The 20,293-nt window shown below is 52.0% G+C and overlaps 1 long non-coding RNA gene and 1 other non-coding gene across 3 annotated transcripts in view; both read left to right on the top strand.

Annotated features, from left to right (window-relative positions):
* The window catches only part of LOC100849610 (uncharacterized), a 142,269-nt gene that overhangs the window by 104,997 nt on the left and 16,979 nt on the right, over nt 1-20,293 (top strand). The window contains exon 1 of one of the 2 annotated variants that reach the window (XR_812454.4): nt 11,762-12,047. The exons of the other annotated variant lie outside the window; for it this stretch is intronic. This is a non-coding gene — a long non-coding RNA (uncharacterized lncRNA). Of the gene's footprint in view, nt 1-11,761; nt 12,048-20,293 lie in introns of those variants that run through there. 2 annotated transcript variants of the gene reach the window in all.
* Nucleotides 1,070-1,142, top strand: TRNAY-GUA (transfer RNA tyrosine (anticodon GUA)). Its single transcript has one exon. It is a non-coding gene; the product is annotated as a tRNA-Tyr (tRNA).

Raw genomic sequence — 20,293 nt, 5'->3', positions numbered from 1 at the left:
TGCTGAAGAGGGCAAACCTGGACACAGGAAGGGGCAGTTGTGCGTGGGCTCCACGAGGCAGGGCAGGGACACGAGCATCAGGTCCCTGGGGTTCACGCCAAACCTGGCCCAGCACAATCTCCATAGCTGTTGTGCGGCCAGCAGATGAAGGAAGGAGCTTCCTAACTCAGGGCTCAGATGGACCCCAGGGGCCCGTGAACCTTTGAATTGGTGAGCACTTTGCAGAAGTCGCAGCTCTAGGCTGTGACTCAGGACAGGCCCTGTGGGTCACTCATACTCTCCTGGGCTTCACAGAGTTCATGAGGTCTGGTTCCTGCAGACCTTTCCAGAGCCTTTAATATGCTAATGCACACTGGGACACCCAGAGGGGGTTTAGAATGCCTTTGTTGCCCAGCAATATTGACCAGGGAACTCTTTAATGAGGGGTCATTTTGTGGATTCCTGGTCTGCAGAACACTCTAGCCTGGAATAGGGTCAGGAATTATGACCTTCCTGGCCGTATCTAGTCCTCAGCGATTTTTCATTTGGCCCACAGAGGGTTTAGAAGGTCAGCAACTCTTACTTTAAACAGAGAAAATTCTAAGAAGAAGTGGGTACTGTGGGCGCACATTTCTGCCTGGCAGTAGCGCCTAGAGGTTGGAGTGGTACTCTACAGTTGGCCCCAGTCCCCATCACTCCCCACTGTCTTGCATTCTGATTTTATGCATTTCCCTTCCTTCTTAGGCTCTAATCCTTCTGATATGTTACCTGTGGCCCAGGATGTCATGTGCAGCCCAGAAAGCTGGCCTTTGCCCAGAAGGAGAGTATGAATGTCCAAATCTCCTGACTGGTTGGCACATTTCCTAGGGGAAAGGCTCTGAGCCTGTCTGGAGAGAGAAGATGCTCCAACGACAGCCCCGCCCTGGGTGGGACAAAGGGAAGGAGATAAAGCGATTTCTTTTCAGAGGTCTTTGGGCTATGGGGTAGAGGGGGTTGAGGGGGGTTGAGGGCAGGTGGGAGGGGATGGGACCTGGAACCAGCTCGCATTTCCCCAGCAGCTTGTTGTTTAGCCTCCTCCTTGCCTGCAGCTTCCCTGGTGGCTCAGACGGTAAAGCGTCAGCCTGTAATGCAGGAGACCCAGGTTCGATCCCTGGGTCAGGAAGATCCCCTGGAGAAGGAAATGGCAACCCACTCCAGTATTCTTGCCTGGAGAATTCTATGGATTGAAGAGCCTAGTAGGCTACAGTCCATGGACTCATAGAGTCGGACATGGCTGAGCGATTTCACTTCTTCATTTCTTATCTGGGGGTGGGGAGAAGGGGTGGGGGTGGGGCTTCCCTGGTGGCTCAGATGGTAAAGAATCTGCCTGCAATCCAGGAAGTGAAAGTGAAAGTCGCTCAGTCCAACTCTTTGCAATTGTATGGTCCATGGAATTCTCCAGGCCAGAATACTGCAGTGGGTAGCCTTTCCATTCTCCAGGGGATCTTTCCAACCCAGGGATCGAACCCAGGTCTCCCACATTGACCAGCTGACCCACAAGGGAAGCCCAAGAATACTGGAGTGGGTAACCTATCCCTTCTCCAGCGGATCTTCCCAACCCAGGAATCGAACTGGGGTCTCCTGAATTGCAGGCAGATTCTTTACCAACTGTGAGCTATCAGGGAAGCCCCAATGCAGGAAACTCAGGTCCAATCCCTGAGGCGGAAGATCTCCCGGAGAAAGAGAATGGTTACCCACTGCAGTATTCTTGCCTAGAGAATTTCATGGACAGAGGAACCTGGCAGGCTGCAGTCTGTGTTGTTGCAAAGAGTCGGGCATGACTGAGCAACCAATACAACACACACTTGTCTGAGAGGTCTAAGCTGGGGTCCTAGCAGTCCAGGTGAGGGGAGTCCTGGGAAGGTCAGGGCTGCCCCTGCTGATGTGGGGGCCTGGGCCTGGTATAACACTGGGAACAAGCGTTTGGGTCAAATTCCACAGTCTGCATGGCCAGAAGTGCTCACTGGAGGGGGACAGTTATTACTCTTATGATCTGTTAATAGCATGACCAGAGCTATAATCTGGAGGGACAGGCCCCATGTCCTCGGAACTAGGTCCAGCCTTTATGTGCACAAGACCGGTGGTTTTCCATGTGGGCCCTGGCCTGCCAGCATCAGTATGACTGAACGAGCCCGCATAGTCGGGGGCCCAGGGGCTGAGGAGCCCCGTAGGCCCGTCTGGTCGAGTTCATTTCACCCACAACACACCTTGGTGGCCAGGTGCTGCCACGGCCTTGATCTTACAGATGAGAGACACCTGGGGACACGGAGAGGCAAACTACATGCCGTGAGGTCTTGAACCCAGGCTGGTTCCAACCCCAAGCCCCAGGTTGGGCCCCAGTAGTCACAGAAATTCCCCTACTGGCAATGCATCTTCTGATTGCTCATCCCAGGCTGGTCAGTGAGGACGCTGAGGAGCAAGGGAACAATCTGACCTCAGACACGAGATCAAGGGCTGGAGAGACTGCCGGTATGGTTCCACGGGGCAGGACTAGAGTCCAGTCTCTGAACCCTACCTCAGTGCCTTGAATGGAGACCCAGAATTTCACAAGAGGGAGCCCCATGGGTTCGTGAGGGCCTACTGTGAGTCAGAAGGTGAAGTCGCTCTGTCATGTCCGACTCTTTACAACCCCATGGACTGTAGCCTACCAGGCTCCTCCCTCCATGGGATTCTCCAGGCAAGAGTACTGGAGTGGGTTGACATTTCCTTCGCCAAGGGATCTTCCTGACCCAGGGATCAAACCCCAGTCTCCCGCATTCCAGGCAGACGCTTTAACCTCTGAGCCACCAGGGAAGCCCTAGTGAGTCAGAAACTCTTCACTATATCTGCAATCCAATGATTGTACCCATTGTACAGATGCCAAAACTGAGGCAAGGCAAAATGGCTTGCTGGAGGTCTCATGGAAGCAGACCTCCTGAGACCCCAGTGCCCTGCAGGGAAACTCTTTCCCCCACCTCCCTCCCACTCAAAAGACCACGATGCCCCAGGTAAGGTCTTGCATGGCTGAACCTTTGCTCACATGGTTCCCTCCACCTGGAGGACCTTTCTCTTCTTAGTCTCGTGGGTCAGCTCCTTTCCATCCTTCAATAGCCAGACCACATGACCCATTGGCTCTGCGGCCTCTGTGATGCTCCTCAAAGCAGGACAAGCTCCTGAATGGGCTCAGCCTCCTGCTTCCTACCCCGGGGAGGGCCCTCAGTGAAGCCCTGTTTCCAGGGGCTCAGGTGAGGGAGGGTCAGCTCTCCCCACTCCTAAGTCACCCTGTGCTTCCGTCCCCCATGACGTCACATGTCCTCCCAGGCCAGAAGCTCTGTGTGGGGTGCCCGGCCAGGTTTGCTCTGCCCCTTACCCCCACCGGGTGCCCTTCTTTCCTGGAACCCCTTCCTTTGCTCAGTGCCCAGGGCTGCGTCTGAGCCAGGCTGAGGGCGGCTCCGTGAATGGCCACCCTGTCTGGGCCGCCTGCGCCCCCTCATCCTGGGCCATGTGGTCATGTCCTGTATGGGGCTTAGGTAATGGGGTGGCAGGAGGTGGCACAGGGACCCCAGCGAGGAGGCTGGCCTGGCCCAGCTGTGAGATGAGCAGTCTTTTCCAGGCCCTGCTGGGCGGCAATTCCTCCCACCACTGGCCCAGCTGCCAATGCAAACATGAGGGCTCTTCTTTTCAGGGCTCTGGCTGTTGAAATGGGGGTCCGGAGGTGGTACCTGGGGCTCCTTTCACATGGCCTGCGAGCGGTTAACTCTTTGCACCCTGCCCTGGCTTTGCAGCTGGGTCGCCACAGAGGAGCAAGTGGATGCCGGTGACTCTGTTTCCCCCAGAGCTCCCGTCTGGGACCCTGGTGAGGTCACAGTGTATGCACAGGGCTCTGTGCTTCTTCCCCCTCCTCACTCAGCAGAGGGGGAAGCCGAGGCCCAGGAAGGAGGAGGTGGGCTTCTGTGGGTTCTGGGGGCTCCACTGTCTATCCCCTTTCTGGTCTGTGCTTTGGGTCTGGAAGCATGAGCTGTGGACACAGCTGAGCTGTTAGAGACCATCAGGGGTCATCCTGCCAGTGGGGAAACTGAGGCCCAGAGGGGAGAGACGACTCACCTGGGGCCCTGCTGCTGGTCGGCTGCGGGGCTGGGAAGATGATAACAGTGATGATAATAGGCAATTGTTCTCCTGCTTACCATGTGCCAGGCCCTGAGTGATTTATGTTTATTAACTCATCTCATCCTTACCTTAACCCCAAGAGGTAAGAACTTCTTAGTATCCCCATTTGACAGATGAGCAAATAAAGGCACAGAGAGGCTAAGCCACTTACTGAATGTCACACAGCTCATCCATAGCCGACCCAGGATGTGATCCTCTGAGACAGGGCTTCCAGCAGCTCCCCCTGCCTCCTGCCTAACACCTTTCTCACCTGAGTCCTGGTTCTCTCTGAACCTCAGAATCCTCATCTGTTGAGTGGGAATGAGAATTCCTGTCCTCCCTGCCTTGGGAAGCTGCTCAGAAGAGCCAGGGAGCTCTCATGAAGGAAGGAAAAACATGTTGCAAACTATGAAGGGCTGTGGACCAGGCTGCGGTGGGCTGTGCCATTCATTTGCATATATGTGTGAGGCTGATTTTCAGGGTGTTGCCTTCACACTCCCTGATATGCTAGGCCAGCGTTAGAATCTCCCAGGGCCCTTTTTCACAGTGCTAATCCTGACAGCCACCTAGAGCCGGAGTCCACTTCACAGCCACAGAGTCCTCCCATCAGCTCAACTTTGGAACTGCGATGGTCCCTGCTGGCAGAGGCTCAGAAGTAGCTGGTGGGGAAACTGCTGAAACAGAAGTGGTCCAGAGCGTCTGGGAAGCACCAGCTCCTGGTGGAAGGAGCTTCCAAGTGGGGTGATAGACACACAGGTAGGAACTGAGGTCGTTGCTTTGGTCCAGGAGTGGGAGGACTGGCTTGATCAGGAACAGTTTTGTTGGGCGGGAAGATGCAGTGAGTCCAGGGACCCTGAGGGTGGCTGGCGGTATAGCCTCCCTCTAAAAGCACTGGGAAGGGGGTCCCGTGGTTAGTGAGCCAGGCCAGGCCCCGGGCGCTGTGCAGAAGCAAAGATCACACACGTGCCACGATACGAGGAAGGAGCCCCAGGCCAGGGCTGACCTCTGTGGGGTCTTCCTATCATTTCCAACCTTGAGAATGTCACTGGAGGCAATCAGACAGTGTACATGTCCTGGGGAGGCGGGGTCTCAGATCCCGGGAGGAGCCATCATCCCATTTTTCCTCCCAAGCACTGGAGCTTGGTTCCTGAGGGTTTGCAGGAGAGGTGAGTTTGAAACATCTCATTGTTGGGGGACACCCTAGGCCACGTGGTTCTGCGGGAGGCGGGAAGCGAGAGGGGACCAGATGTCTCCCAAATGGAGCAAAGAAGATTGTCGTTGCTTCTGCCAGCTCAGCGCTGTTCCCAGGGGAGTTGGTACCCTCAGTAGACCCCTGGGACAGGCTGATGGGCAAACGGGCTCATCAAGGCAGAAGTGGCCTCCCTCAGAGCCTGTTTGAGAGCCTGGGTCTGGAAGGCACAGCATCAGCAGCCTGCCTGGAGAGTTATCAGGATGATGAAATTGCCCCAAGAGGGTAGATGGCCCAACACGTCTCCCCGGCGTTCCGTCCCCTTGTTCCCCATCCTGCCCGGGAATTTGTGGGGATTTGCTGCCTAAGGAGGGCGAGGAGATGAGGCTTCCTGGACCGTCCTGCCCCTGGTGTGACCCCACAGTCACACCCCTGTGAATTCACCTTGCATCACGTGCTGCTGTGATACTTCCCACTCACCCTGCTAGGCCGAGCCGAGGCCAGAACTCGTGGGCTGCGAATGCTTATTCTCTGTAGGGAGAAAGGCAACCTTTCTTTCTGCATTTCTTAACTTTTTAGGCACACCCCCTCCTCCCATTTTCTATAGTGGAATGATGCTTCTGACCCACCTTGAAGGGCTGGACCAAGGCATCCGGTCAAAGTGCCCCCTGGAGAAGGTGAGTGCGGAGCACGGGGGGCTGGGTATAAGGTGATGCTAAGGGTTCATTCACTGACGCGTGGTGTGTGGCCCAGGCCTCAGTTTCCCCCTGGAAAGAGCATTTCGACAAACGGTGCTCTGAGTCTCCATTTGAGCCCCTCCACCGTGCAAGGCCAGCCCTTCCTCCTGGGTCTGGGTCCCCCCTGCCCCCACCGGGCCCTCGTCTGCTCAGCCCCCGTCCCTCAGTCTTCCCTGCCTCCAGTCACCATCTCAGAGCATCTGGTCTGTGCGTGGCCTCGCCCGGTGTCACCATCTGAGTGGATGGCCCAGATCCAGGGCCAGATCCCAGTTGACATCGAGGAAATAGGCCCAGAGAGGTATAGACAGCTGTCCAAGGCCGCCCAGCCATCGATAGCCAAGCGTGGACTTGTCCACGACAGCCCGGTCCTCATCTATTCCCCCGTTGCAAATGGTCATGAAAAATACCCAGCTTTCACCATGGCTCATCACTTGTGCTTCCAGTTGGACATTTGGGGGCAAAACTCAACAGACCAAACCAACATTGAGAAAAAAAAAAATGTCACAGCTAAACCTCCCTCCTCTGTTCCTCCCAGACCTGGGGGTTCTTTCTGGGCGTATCTGTAGGAGGTGGGGGGCCAGCGAGAGAGGAGGGGTCACCCTACGACTCTTTGTGACTCAGGGGAGCGTTTCTGAGGCCCCTGTGCACCCCCCCAGGACCCCTCCCCTTTCTCAGGTCTCCGGGCAGGGCCAAGGGGGGCCTGGGCTCTTGTCAATGCATCTTAGCAATCGGAATGTGCCCTCTGACCCCGCCTTCGCCTCCCCGTGAGTTACAGAGAAGGTTCTTTTTTCCAAACCGCTGCCCCTCGGCCTTCTGGAAACAAATGACGCTTGATTCAGTCTGTGTGTGGCTTGAAAAGCCACTGTTTGGGGGGTTACTTTGGAAAAAAAAAGTCTTCGGAACCCCTGCAAGGTTGGAAGGACTTTTCTTTTCGGCCGAGAGGATCCAACTGGTGCTTGGAATGCGATGTCTGGGAGGGGGCAAGAGGATCCGACCTGTCTGGGGGCCAGAAAGGAGACCCCCTCCACCGAGCTGCCCACCTGATAGCCCCAGATTGGGTTTCTCACCGACTTTTCATTGTCTCCCAAGTCAGAGCTCCCTTGGGGGCTGGAGGGCCCTGGTGACTTAGAAGGGCAGGGGCTACGTTTTCTAGAATGCAAAGAAGCCTTGGAAGAGGAGGAAAACAGGGGTGGGGGAAACAGCGGGCTTGAAAAGTCAGAGGCAGCTGAGAGCCTCAGGCTTTCCCCTTGTCTAGAAACTGCAGCTGAGAGCCTCAGGCTTTCCCCTTGTCTAGAAACTAGAGACGTTTCTGCAGCAGGAAATGAGTCTTTCTCAGCTGTCCCTCCCCTCCCACCCAGGCACACCTGTCCTGGCCACCCCCACCCGCAGCCCCTCATCTCAGCAGCGTTCCTTGGGAGTCCATGGGCTCCAGGGGTAAGGGGCCCCTCTATGGGCATCATTCTTCTACCTTAAATTATATGAAGCCAGGATCCAACCATCCTTAATTCCAGAGCGGGGCTCAGCAAACTTATCTGTAAGTGAAGTGGAGCCGCTCAGCTGTGTCCGACTCTTTGTGACCCCATGGACTATACAGTCCGTGGAATTCTCCAGGCCAGAATACTGGAGTGGGTAGCCTTTCCCTTCTCCAGGGGATCTTTCCAACCCAGGGATCGAACCCAGGTGTCCCACATCGCAGGCAGATTCTTTGCCAGCTGAGCCACAATCTGTAAAAGGCCAGTTAATCTATTCGGTTTCGGAGTGTCTATATTACTCAGCTCTGCCACTAGAACATGGAAGGAGTCAAAGACAATATGTAACAGGACGGGGGTGGCTGTGTTCCAATAAAACTTTAATTTTTAAACAACAGGTGTTGGGGGACTTCCCTGGTAGTCCATTGGTTAAGACTTTCCAATTCCAGTGCCGCCTCTGCAGGGGGCACAGGTTAGATCTCTGGCCGAGGAACTCAGATTCCACGTTTCACATGCGGCTGTGGCTTAAAACAGAATAGAATGTAATAAACTGATAGCTCTGTTAAAACCAAACAGAACGAAACAGGCGGTAGGCTGGATTTGGCACTCGGTGGGCGGTGGTGTGCCAACCTCCGGAGTAGATGCTTGGGTCACAGTCCTTGGGGTGGGCGTGTCTGAGTCCAGAATGAGAATATGATTGGGTCAAAGATGGTAGACGGTCAAAGTGAATGAATGAAAGTTGGGATTTAGGATTGGGAGGCCTGGGTTCTAGTTCCGTCTCTGAGGCATGACTGCTGTGTGACCCTGGGTCACTCACTTCCCCTCTCTGAGCCCCAGTTTCCTCCTTTGTTAAATACCTACTCTTAGCAATGATGGCTTAGCAATGCCTGGTGCATGGTGGGACCTCAGCAAAGGCTGTGTGTGTGCTCAGGCGTGTCCAGCTCTTTTGTGACCCCATGGACGGTGTAGCATGTCAGGCTCCTCTGTCCATGGAGTTCTCCAGGCAAGAATTCTGGAGTGAGTTGCCATTTCATCCTCCAGGGGAATCTTCCTGAGCCAGGGATCAAACCCATATCTCCTGTGTCTCCTGCATTGCTGGTGGATTTTCTTTACCCACTGAGCCATCAGGGAAGCTCTGGACTGCTTGAGTGGGCCCTAAATCCAAGGACAAACATCTTTATAACAGACACAGAGAAAAGGAGGCCAGGTGAAGATGGAGACAGAGGGATGCTGACGTGAGTCCAGGAGCACCTGGAACCCCCAGAAGCTTGAAGAGGACAGAAGGATCCTCCCCTGGAGACTGTGGGGGCATCGCTGCCCTGCCAGCTCCTTGATTTCAGATGTCCAGCCTCTAAAACTGTGAGAGATTACGTTTGTGTTATTGTAAGCCACACAGTTTGTTAAGACAGCCAGAAGACAGTAATACAGGGCCCCGCCCAGCAGTAGAGGGTCATCCAGGCCACACAGACATGGATGGGTCAGGCTGTCTGGGGAGCTATAAACATCCCCACCTGGAGAAGATGTGGAATCTGAGCAGGAAGCCCCCCGCCTAGAATTTTCTGAGATACAACCTGAGGCCAGAGAGGGATGAGCTCTTCCCAGGCATCTAGCCCACAGCGGCAGGTTGGCGATGAGGACTCGGGGCTCCTCGGCCGGTGACTCCTCCTGCGTTCACAGCCTCAGGTGAAACTCCCTCGTTTGTTTGGACACCTCCTTGTCCTGGCCCTTGACCTCCATCAGGATGGCTCGTGGGTGAACGTGAGGTGGGCAGGGCCACTCGGCGCTAAAGCCACCCCTGGACAGCTGCCAGGACCCCAGACAGGGTCATCGGTCATCCCACTGTCCCTCGTGTCTGCCAGGACCCCCCTTGGAGAGTGGACAGGCCTGAGGGGCTGACACTGGGCCCTGGGTTCAAGTTTCAGCTTGGTTGGTGTGACCTTGGAGAGCACGGTGAGGAACAGGAGTCTTGCATTTAAGGCTGCCTGCAAGATGCCTTGCCTGGTGTCAGGCCTCACTAAATAGAAACTGTGGTCATCACTGTTAGTGTGGTCACTATTACGGTCATCTCCGCTTCCGCTGGTTCCCCTCTCACGCTGCCATCGCTGAGACTCACTTGTTTTTATTTTGCCAAGTGCCTGCCCACCCTGCCATTCTAGGAAAGATCAGTAAGAACCTGGCTATCAGGACACCTGGGTATTAACTCTAGCTTCATTCTCGATTTGCTGGGTGGCATTGGACACATTCATGACCCTCTCTGAACTTTTTCTTGAAACTTTTCATTTCGAAATGAGAAGCTGTGAAAAGAATACAGAGAGTCCTGTGGACCCTTCACCCAGCTTCCCCCAGTGCTGACACCTTACAATCAGGAAACCGACCTTAGTACAAGCTGTTAACTAGACCTTGGGACCTTACTGAAGATCTTCCCTGGTGGCTCAGATGGTAAAGAATCTGCCTTCAATGCAGAAGACCCGGGTTCGATCCCTGGGTCAGGAAGATCCCCTGGAGGAGGGCATGGCAACCCACACCAGTATTCTTGCCTGGAGAATCCCTTGCCCACAGAGGAGCCTGGTGGGCTACAGCCCATGGGGTTGCAAAGAGTTGGACACGACTGAGTGACTAACACTTACTTACCGAGTTTTCATTGGTTTGTACATGAATGTGTGAATGGAGTTCTGTGCAACTTGCTCTCACGTATGGACACCCAAGCTACGATAAACCTAGACAGGGTGTTGAAAAGCAGAGACATCACTTTGCTGACAAAGGTCTGTATAGTCAAAGCTATGGTTTTTTTCCTGTGCCAAAAAATTGATGCTTTTGAATTGTGGTGCTAGAGAAGACTCTTGATAGTCCCTTGGACAGCCAGATCAAACCAGTCATTCCTAAAGGAAATCAACACTGAATATTCATTGGAAGGACTGTTGCTGAAGCTGAAGCTCCAGTACTTTGGCCACCTGATGCGAAGAGCCGACTCATTGGAAAAAGACCCTGATGCTGGGAAAGATTGAGGGTGGGAGGAGCAGGGAACAACAGAGAACGAGATGGTTGGATGGCATCGCTGACTCAATGGGCATGAGTTTGAGCAAGCTCTGGGAGATGGTGAAGGATAAGGAAGCCTGGCATGCTGCAGTCCATGGGTTCGCAAACAGTCAGACATGACTTAATGACTGAACAACAACGATGGATACCCAGGCCCACCCCTTCCCCCACCCCCACAGTCAAGATGATCCATCCCCATGCAGGAGCTCTGTGTGACCCCCTGTTAGGGATGGGCCCTTCCTGACCTTCTTCCAGTCCCCAGGCCACCCTCATCTGTGCTCCAACGCTGTAGTTTCATCATTTCAAGAATGCCGCACAAACTGTCCTCTCTGAACTTTGGATTTCTGTTCTCAAACATTCCTCTTTAAAGGTGCCACGGCCCTCTGTGAGGCTGTAGGATGCCATCGGATGAGCTTGCATCCTTGTCCACAGCACAGCAGGGCTGTGAGACAGATGGGGACACTGAGGACCAGCAAGAGAAACCAAGCCACATAGCCAGCCGCCCGCAAGCCCGGCTGGCTCCCTCTCTGTTCCCAAGGACCCTGTCAGCCCGGTGAAAATGCAAACAAACAACCCGACCAGGTGACAGGCCCTCAGACGGCCCCGCTGACCTCCCGCCCGCCTGGTTCCGTGGGTGGCGTCTGGTTTCTGGGTGTTCCCTCCCGGGTGTGGGGTGTGGGTTCCTCCCCGCTCACCACGGTTTTCTCAGATGCTTACTCCCTGAGGGTCCAGTAGGAAAATCGAGATGCTGGTGCCAGTTTGGAGAGAGCTGACAGGTAGGACCGTGCCCATCCGGGTCCAGGTGAGCTGGGGCCACCAGGCTGGCCACAGACAGGCCACTCAAACTCGGGGCGCTGGGCGAAGGCTCAGACGCGAATGTCAATAAACGCCGCTGTCGGAGAGCTGACCCACGCCCTCCCTGGAATTAAGAGCTTATTCATAACTCTCTCCCACCACCAAAACACACTTTGGAGAGGGTTAAAGTAAATAGCGCCGCTTAACCTGACCTCCTCGGGGTTCGTGGCCCTGCCCGGGTCCTGCCACTCAGAGGGGAAATTTGGCACCTCACCCCCAGACCGCTTGGACCACCCCCAAAGTCTCCCCCCTTAGAGAAATAATCAGATCATCTCCACAGTCCAGCAGCGGTGGGGTGAGGGGGGTGCTGAGAGTGGGGGTGCGGGTGGTGATGGATGGGGCTGGAGAGGAGGTGACAGGCCACTATTGATTGAGGGCGCACTGAGGAAACTGGATCCCATTCCGAGAGCAGTGGGAAGCTCTGGAAAGGGTTTTAAGTGGGGGGATGATGTGAGATGATTTATGTTTTTGAAAATATTGCTCTGGCCGCCGTGTGGAGAATTGACTGCAGAGGGCGGGCGTGGGAGCTGGGAGGCTATGGAAGGCGCTCGTGGAGGAGGTGACGGTGGATTGCGCAGGGTGAGAGCTCAGGAGATGGAAGGAGGTGGCCAGACCCAGGTGAGGCGACCGCGGGCGTAGGGTGGGAGACTCACCTCTTGTGAGAGGCAGATGACGGATGGGGGTCCTTGATGGGGGGGGGGGCGGTGGAATCAAGCCCCAGTGCCGTGCAGTTGTGTTGTCCAAGCTGGCCATGAATCTGCTGGGTGGAGTTTAACGAGCCACTGGCTACGCCAATGTGGAAATCCAGGAAGCTTCCAGCCTGGGATGGGGACTGAGCCCCTCAGCCTGAAGATGGCCTTCAGTTCCAATGCCCAGGGGATTACCTGGACAGTGAACAAAGCGTGAATGACTTCTAGGGCTTCCGTGTCAGGTAGGTGGGACAGCTGGTGGAGGAGATCCATGCCAAGGCACCTCAGACCTGGAGAGGATGATTCAAGAGGGACAGAAAGGGGCTTCCGTGTCAGGCAGGTGGGACAGCTGGTGGAGGAGATCCACGCCAAGGCACCTCGGACCTGGAGAGGATGATTCAAGAGGGACAGAAAGGTCCTTAGTACCCAGTAGGATGACAGAGGATGCAATGGTTGGATGGCATCACCAACTCAAATGGACGTGAGTTTGAGCAAAATCTGGGAGATGGTGAAGGACAGGGAAGCCTGGCGGGCTGCAGTCCATGGGGTCACAAAGAGTCGCACACGACTGAGCCACTGAACAGCAATAACCCAGTGTCTGTGAGGGGTCTAGCCAGGTGAGGTCTGGAAAGATCCTGTATGATTCAACAGCATGGTACTCTTGATGACCCCATACTAGAGCATATTCAGGCGGATGGTAGAAGCAGGAAACCCACTACAGCAACGACAATCACAAAGGAGCCCAGAAACAGACTTCTGTGCCTCGGGAAACTTCGTACGTGATGGAGAAAGCGTTACCGGTCAGTGGAAAAGAGGTTGGGCCATCTATAAAAGAAGGCTGGTGGGTATTATCCATCACGAGAAAGGAATGAGCTATCAAACCATGAAAAGACATGGAGGAAACGCACATGCATATGACTAGGTGAAAGAAGCCTATCTGAAAAAGCTTCATACTGTATGATTCCAACTCTATGACATTCTGGGAAAAAAGCAAAACTATGGAGACAGTAAAAAGTGGTTGCCAGGAACTGGAGGGGGGTGATGAACAGGCAGAGCATCGAGGATTTTTCAGGGCAGTGGAAGCACTTTGGATGATATCATAACGATGGGTACATATCATTATGCTAAGTCTGCTAAGTCGCTTCAGTCGTGTCCGGCTCTGTGCAACCCCATAGACGGCAGCCCACCAGGCTCCACTGTCCCTGGGGTTCTCCAGGCAAGAACACTGGAGTGGGTTGCCATTTATACATTGGTCCAAAAAAATGGGCTTGCTGGGTAGCTCAGCTGGTAAAGAATCCGCCTGCAATGCAGGAGACACGGGCTCAATTCCTGGGTTGGGAAGTTCCCCTGGAGAAGGGAAAGGCTACCCACTCCAGTATTCTGGCCTGGAGAATTCCATGGACTGTATGTATAGTCCATGGGGTTGCAAAGAGTTGGACACGACTGCGCGACTTTCACTTTCCAAACAAATAGAACATACACCACCAAGACTGAGCTGCTAGAACGTAAACCGTGGGCCTTGGTAGATGATGACATGTCATTGCTGGTGCATCAGTTCTAACAAAGGTGCCCTTTGGGTGGGGGGATGTTGAGAATGAGGGAAGCGATGCATACGGGGGTATTTATGAAAATTTTTTATGAAATTTTATGAAAAAAATTTATGAAAGATCTCTGTATTTCCCCCTAAGTTTTGCTGTGAACCTAAGTCACTCTAAAAATAGAAAGTTTTAACCAAAGAGTACTGGCAAATGATGGGCAACGTGCACAAGATAGCCTCAGACGATGCCGTGATCCCGCCTCCTGATTTTCAGGTCCTTGCGCAGCCCCTGCCTCTTGAGTGTGGGCAGGACTGGCAACCTAATTTCTAACCGACAGAATACAGCAAAGGGGATGGACGTCACTGCTCCCATCACCTTACATCACCTAAGACTCTGTCTTACTGGGGGTCTGTCTCTCTCTCTCCCACTCTCTCTTTCTTTCCATAGCTGGCTTTGAGGAGACAAGCTGCCATGAATCCTACAGCTACGATCCTTTCCCCCAGCTACCACAAGTTTGATGAACTTCTATTTAAATTGAAGTCCCCATGTTTGGCTAGACGTGAATTCTGCCAACAACTTGAGGAGCTTGAAATGGATCATGCCCTAGTCAAGCCTCTGGATGAGAACTCAGCCCCAGTCAACTCCGTGACTATGGCATTGGGTCAGACTCTAAGTAGAGGCTCTTGCTAAGCTGTGTCCAGACTGTAGACCCAAAGAAACTGTGAGAGAATAAATGTGTGCTGTTTTAAATCACCAATTTTGTGCACAACTTTATCATGCAGTGTTGACAGCTAATATAAACAATATTAAATTAGATACCAAACTGCATAGCACAATACAAACAAATAAATTCAAGATGCAGTAATGATCTAAATACAAATAGGGGAAAAAATTAAATTACAAATGGAAATATAAGATGTCTTTATAACCCTGGGATAAGAGATTTCTTATCATAGCACAGAAAACAAACCTTAAAGAAAGAGTGTATAAATTTGACTGCCTTAAAATTAAAAACTTCTTTTCAATCAAAGTCATCATAAGTAAGTTAACAGAGTAGACAAAACTAGAAAACAATTTTGTTGTTCTTTAATCACTAAGTGATGTCCAGCTCTTTTGTGGCCCCATGGACTGTAGCTTTCCAGGCTCCTCTGTCCATGGGATTTCCCAGGCAAGAATACTGGAGTGGGTTTCCTTCTTCCAGATAGCTTTTCCAGAGGATCTTCCCAATGCAGGGATAAAACCTGCATTGCAGGCAGATTCTTTATCACTGAGCCACCTGGGAAGCCCAGAAAGCAATATCTGAGCACATATAACTAAAAGAGAATTGAATCCATAATATGTAAAGAGCACTTGCAAATCAAAAAGAATGACACCAATTAGCCAGGAGAAAAATAGGCAATAGGTACAACCAGACAGTTCTCAAAAGAGAAAACCCAAATGACCGATTGTCATGGAAGACGTTTAACTTCACCAGTAATCAGGAAATACAAATGGAAAGAACCGTAAGAGGCCACCCATCTGCTTAACAGAAAATTTAAAACTTGAGAATACCAAGTGTCAATGAGCCCGCAGAGCAGCCAGGCCTCTCCCGGGCCGCTGGTGGGAGTGTGAGTTGGTACAAGTGTCTTGGAGAGCTATCTGGGAGCATCTAGTCAAGTTAAAGCTTTGTGACTTGACTGAACTATTGCTTCCTGGTGAATATTCTCTAGAAACATTAGCCTGTTGCCCGGAGGAATATGTCCCAAGATGTTCATCACAATGTTTTTAGTAACACACTCCTCAAGATGAGAACTAAACAACAGGCTGCTTATGCAGTAGAATACTATAGTTTGGTGAATATGAACTAGTGTGATGCTGATTTGGGGGTAAAAAAAAAGCAAGTTGCAGAATGATGTATAGAATAATTTACCATGTATACAAAGTATTAAAATGTGAAAAATATGCTATGTATCACTTGGGGATCCATATATAGTAAAAGCATAAAAACATGAATGGGAAGGATAAATACTGAGATGTAAACATTCGAGACAGTGGGTAAACTCAACAGAGGAAAAGGGGAAAACAGATCCGTAACATCTAATTACATAAAAAAAAGATCAGAAGCAGATATGACAAAAATGTAGACATTCGATAAAGCTGATGGGTGGTGAGTATGCAGTGTTCACTGTGTGACTCTCTAAAGTTGAGTGGTTCTACGCTGTAGTCTCTTGCCAAACATGGGCCTTCAATGTAAATAGAAGTTCATTGAACTTATGGTTGCTGGGGGAAGGATGCGGGGAAGGGATAGTTAGGGAGTTTGGGATGGACATGGACACACTGCTCTATTTAAAATGGATAGCCAACAAGGACCTACTGCATAGCACAGGGAGCTCTGCCCAAGATCGTGTGACAGCCTGGATGGGAGGGGCGTTTGGGAGAGAATGGATACATGCGTACGTATGGCTGAGTCCCTTCCCTATTCACCTGAAGCTATCACAGCATTGGTCATCGGCTGGCTATACCCCAATACAAAATAAAAAGTTTAAAATTAAATACGTAGAAGTTCACTAAAAGTAAACGAAATTAAAAATTTTATTTTCAGTAAATTGCTCAGTCACCCCGGCCACGTTTCAGGGGCTCGACAGGCAGATGTGGCTCATGGATCTCATACTGGACGATGCAGATAAGAGAGCATTCCCATTATCATAGAACCTTCTTTTGGACGGTGCTGTTCTAGAAGGTTCTGTGTGCTTTTCATATCTCAGAATGATTTCTTAAAAGCCAGGACTGGAAGGTGAATAAAGGAGGTAGGGAGGGTTCTTTGGAAGAGTTTGGAGAAAAGGAGGAAGACGGCTAAAGAGCTGGAGGACACGGGGGTTCAGAGGAATTGATGGAGAAGGGGTTGTGGGGTCTTTATCTGTTGCATTGAGAGACGCCCTTGAATGCTGATGAAAACAGTCAATAGAGCTGGGAGTTCAAGGCTGGCTTGTGGGGCTGGGACTGGGGACAGTGGAAGGGGTGAGGCAGGGAGGGGGAGGTGGCCACTGTCCCCAGCGGTCCTCCGAGGCCCCTACCTGGAGTCCCTCTCCGAGGACTCTCACCCGGCACCCTTCCAGGCTCCAGGCGGTGGAGATAAATAACTCCTGCCATGCCTGTCACAGATATTTGAAAAACATATTAATCACTTTAACAAATATTAGCTCAGAACAGCAATAAACAGTCTCTAGAATCTCCTCTTTGCGGCTGTATCACAATGAAAAATATGCTAATATGGGTGCCTAATTGATTGTGTTTGAATAACTTCCTTTATGACAATAAGAGTTGGAGCTGGCATCACTCAGAGTCGTAAACGGCGTCTCCCCAACCCGGAACGCCTCCACTCTGTTCCCGCAGAGTCACCCTCTGGGGAAAATGTCTCCGAATCAACAAAACAGTAGAACTCTTGGCTGCCCATCTACAAAGACCTTTCTGAAGACCCCAAAGGGGCTGGCATTTGGGCTGTGGCTCCAATGAGCCATCAGCTCACACACAAGCATCTCCTTTAATCTTCATGGTACTTCTACAAAGTCAAGATTACAGTCCTATTTCACAGAAGGGAAAACTGAGGATATAAGAGGTGAAGAGAACTTACCCAGGGTTCCTGAGTGATGTGGCCAGAATTCTCCTGCAGGCTTGTGAGTCTGCAGCCTGTGTACACTGTCTTCACTCTCAAGCCAGGAGAAACCTCTAGAAACATCCCATGGCAAACTACTCGATATTAATCCCACAATTCTCTGTTCAATTGGATGGGCAGCTGGGCCAGGTGATTCTCAAATGTCCTGTGGTGCCCGGCACAAATAATCACCCTGGCGGTTGTGTGGGGTCTTCTCTCCCCTCACACACACACCTCCTGCAATCAACAATGTTGTTTCTTCTCCCTTAATTCCTTCCCTTGGTTAAATGCATTCTGGACACCTGTGCCATGCACAGGATCAGAGGATTCCTGGGGTGATGAAGCCATTAAGTGCTTCTCCCAAATAGTTCCCGAATCCTCTCATCCTTCCTTCTTTCTGTCTGCACATCCCTCAGCAGCTTACGGCTGCCGCTGTAACCTCTAGACTTGCTCGAGTTCAGTTCCTCTTCTCCATCCTTGCTGCCTTGCAAGCGAGTCCAGGCTGCAGCATCTGCCACCTGGGCTCTGGTTGCACCCCCTGAGGCCCCAGTGGGTGGAGGGGGGCTTGGATCCTGTTGCAGCTCCAGCCCCCAAAAGGGACAGCATCTAGGTCCCTACCTAAGGAGGGATGATGCTTTGGTTATGGACTGGCGAACATTTTCTGCAAAGGGCCAGATAGTAAATATTTTCAGCCTTGTGAGCACAGGGTCTCTGTAGTAACTCCTCGACAGCTGTTGTGACCAGAAGGAGATCGGAGACAATCCATACATGAAGGACATGCCTCCCTTCCAATAAAACTTTATTTATGGGTGCTGGAGTTTGAATTTGATAAAATGTTTATGTGCCACGAATTATTCTTCTGTGAGTTTCTTTATAAACCATTTAAAAATAGTTAATGAAGGTTATCCTTTTAAGCCTTCGGACCATACAAAAAAAGGGCTATGAACTGGATTTGACTGACCTTTGTTCTGATTGATTTATCTTTCCTTTAAAACAAAGGCTTTTTTTTTTTTTTTTTTAAGTTTTCTGGCTTATGCTTGAGGTGATGCTGGCGTGGCCACTGTGATGAAGCAGGTTGGGTACAGGAGGGGGTTTTTAATGAGCAGAAAGGGCTGACCAAACATCAGGGTGATGTTGGGAAGGATGTGACCAGTAGGCTTTGGGAGCTGGGAATGTTCTGGGTCTTGAGCTGGGTGTTGGTTACAAGGGGTGTTGACTTGGTGAAAATTCACCAAGCCGGACTCTGAGGATGGATGTGCTCTTTTATACAGAAAAAGTAAAGAACAGAAGGGCTGATGCCATCCTGTGCTGGTGGGGTGCTGGGCACACAGGGGCTCCCACGCCATGCTGGGGAGAGTGTGAAGTCTGCCCCCTCTGTGGAGCAGAGAAGCAAAACAATGGCCCATCTCACACACGCCCAGGGCGTTCTCACCCTTGTGTACCAAGATCCATGTGCAAGACTTTCGTGTCAGTCCCTTCTCCAGGGGATCTTCCCAACCCAGGTATCGAACCCAGGTCTCCTGCATTGCAGGCGGATTCTTTACCAGCTGAGCTATCAGGGAAGCCCAGTAGGAAGACTAGGAAAGCTTCAGTGCAGCTTCACTGAATAAAGGATGTTGCTTCTCTAGACAGAGTACCACAGTCACTGAGAGGAAGGCAGGGGCTGGTCTTGGGACAGGATCATCTCCAGGTGCCACAAAAAAAAAAAAAAAAAAAATGGGATGGGTGTGAAAAAAAATCAAGCAGATACACACATACACATGTGCAAATGCTTTCCTCTACAAGCAAGGACAGTTTTCTGGAAAGATACACAAGAGATCTGGATACGGCTGCGGGCTCAGCGTGGAAGGCTGAATGTACCTGTCCTTAGGGCTGTTTGGTTTTCTGTGCTTGCTTGTGTCCCGGGGACTTTACATTAAGGACAGAAGACAAGTGAAAAAAATCAGGGCGATGGTTTCCCATACGCTGGGTATCTACTAATCCCCCAATATTTCCCAAGCCCCTAATGAATCTTCAGGCCCATCCCAGGGGGCCCCCTGGAGAACTTGAGACAGCCCAGCTGCTCTGCAGACCCAGCGCGTCCCTCGTTGGTCCGAGGGGTGCGGCAAGACTGGCTGGCCGACTGAACAATGGGCAGGACAAAGAAGCCTTTATGCCTTCTCTCCTGCCCCAGCAGAGCCCCAGGGCCGGCCTCTTCAGTTACAGCCCCTGAGGGCTTTCGCTCTCAGCCGGTTAAGCCCCAGGGTAAATGCTCTCCAGGATCACCTGGCAGGCATGGGGGAGGGTCTCCCCAGTGTTGGAGTCTCGTCCGCACCCCACCACCCGCCGATTTCTCACGTCAGCCTCCAAGGTCCTGTCAGCTCCTTGATGGCTGGGTCCGAGGCCAGCCAGTTGGCTGGAATCCGGGACACGGGCTGGGTGACCTGGGCCAGTGGATCTGCCTTGCTAAGCCTCAGTTTCTTCATCTGGAAGATGGGATGAAAGTCGCGTCCACCTCCTCCGCAGCTGGTAGGGAAGATTCGGTAAGATCATTTGTGTGAGCTCCTGGCTCAAGAAACGGCCCTCTTGTCTGGAGAATGAAAAAAAAAAAAAAGGTGCAGCTGCGTTGGAAAAGAGTCCAGCGGTTCCTCAAACAATGACGTCTGGAGTTACCGTGTGATCCGGCAGTTCCATTCCCAGGCATTCACCGGAGAGAGATGAACACATATGTCCACACAAAAAAACTGCAAATGAATGTTCATAGCAGCGTTATTCGCCACAGCCCGAAAGTGCAAATGACCCACCTGCACCTCGAGAGAAAGAGATAAATCCAGTGGGGGTCCAGGCACACGGTGGACTACTATTCAGCCGTGAAAAGGGACACAGCGTTGACAAAGGCTGCAATGTGGGGGAACCCTGGATACGTGACGCTAAGGGAAAGAATCCAGACACACAAAAATCGCGTCTTTTATCCCTCTCTTTCAGTGAAAGGTCCAGAGTTGGGAAAGCTCTGCTCAGCTTTCCTCT

Source organism: Bos taurus, chromosome 17 (assembly GCF_002263795.3).
Source record: "Bos taurus isolate L1 Dominette 01449 registration number 42190680 breed Hereford chromosome 17, ARS-UCD2.0, whole genome shotgun sequence".
Taxonomy (NCBI): Eukaryota; Metazoa; Chordata; class Mammalia; order Artiodactyla; family Bovidae; genus Bos; species Bos taurus.
The sequence above is the reverse complement of the archived record's forward strand: the minus strand, read 5'-3'. Positions and strand labels throughout refer to the sequence as shown.